Source organism: Triticum dicoccoides, chromosome 4B (assembly GCF_002162155.2).
Source record: "Triticum dicoccoides isolate Atlit2015 ecotype Zavitan chromosome 4B, WEW_v2.0, whole genome shotgun sequence".
Lineage (NCBI taxonomy): Eukaryota > Viridiplantae > Streptophyta > Magnoliopsida > Poales > Poaceae > Triticum > Triticum dicoccoides.
This window is the reverse complement of record NC_041387.1, coordinates 36,349,510-36,350,621: the sequence shown is the minus strand read 5'-3', so window position 1 is coordinate 36,350,621 and position 1,112 is coordinate 36,349,510.

The window sequence follows — 1,112 nt, the reverse complement described above, 5'->3', positions numbered from 1 at the left end:
GGTTTTGGGGGAGGATTCAGATCGGGGGGGGAGGGGAACGGGGAGGAGAGGAGAACGGCAGCACGGCGGCGGCTGCAGGGCTCGATGGGTAGCGACGGCTAGGGTTGGGAGGGGCTCGGGGAGGAGAGGAGAGTGGACGGGTGGGGGAGAGAACGACCCGGTGCCCACCCAATCACCCCTGGACGCGCATAGCCGCACGGGGCGAACCACCGCACGACACGCACGAGGCCTGGACGCGAAAAATTACCGACGTACCCTCGGCGGGGGCAGGGTATTACGTGCGGTGGCACGAGATCTTTCCCCCGCCGACGCGCGCGACGGGGCGACCGGGCCGGAACCAAGCCACGGTCGCTGACAACTGAGGCCCACCCGCGAACGGACCCACACGCCAGCGACCTTAGACCGGTAAAAACGCAGTAAAAACGAGCGGGGGGAGGCGTTATAGGAAGTTACTATTCATCCCAGCAGTAGATTATTTTGATCCGACGGCACAGATTCCTGATCTTGATCCAACGGACGAAAACGCATCCAACGGCTGAGAGTCACTGAGCTCTGAGGAGGCTCTGTGATGCCTTCTTCTCTTATTTCTGGATATATGTCTACTCGATTTTTACACGGAAGCACCTCGGTCACCGCGCGACTTACGAAAAGAGTGGGTGCAAAAAGGTCAAGATATGCATGCTAAAAGTAGAAGGAAACTATGAGCATGGAAGAAAGACCGAATGATATCATTACAGATGAAGTTATACAAGGTTTCCCCGCAAAAAAAAAGAAGTTATACAAGGTTACGGACGAAATGTATGTATATATAAGATTTACTAGTCACCCTCGTATTTCATGTCATATTTTGACCATGATTTTAACTAATAAAATATAAGCTATACGTAGGAAGATAATATAATTTAAAATTACATTCAAATACGCATACAATAATATAATTTTCGATGACATGCATTAAAAATTTTCTTATTAAATATGTGATTAAAATTTGATCCAAAATATGATGGGACTAGTAAGTCAGGACGGAGGTAATAGTAGGCATGCATGCATGACTGCCCCTCCGGCCGTTGGTGATTTGCCCCTTGGTTCAAGTGCGCGGATAGTGTCTTCAG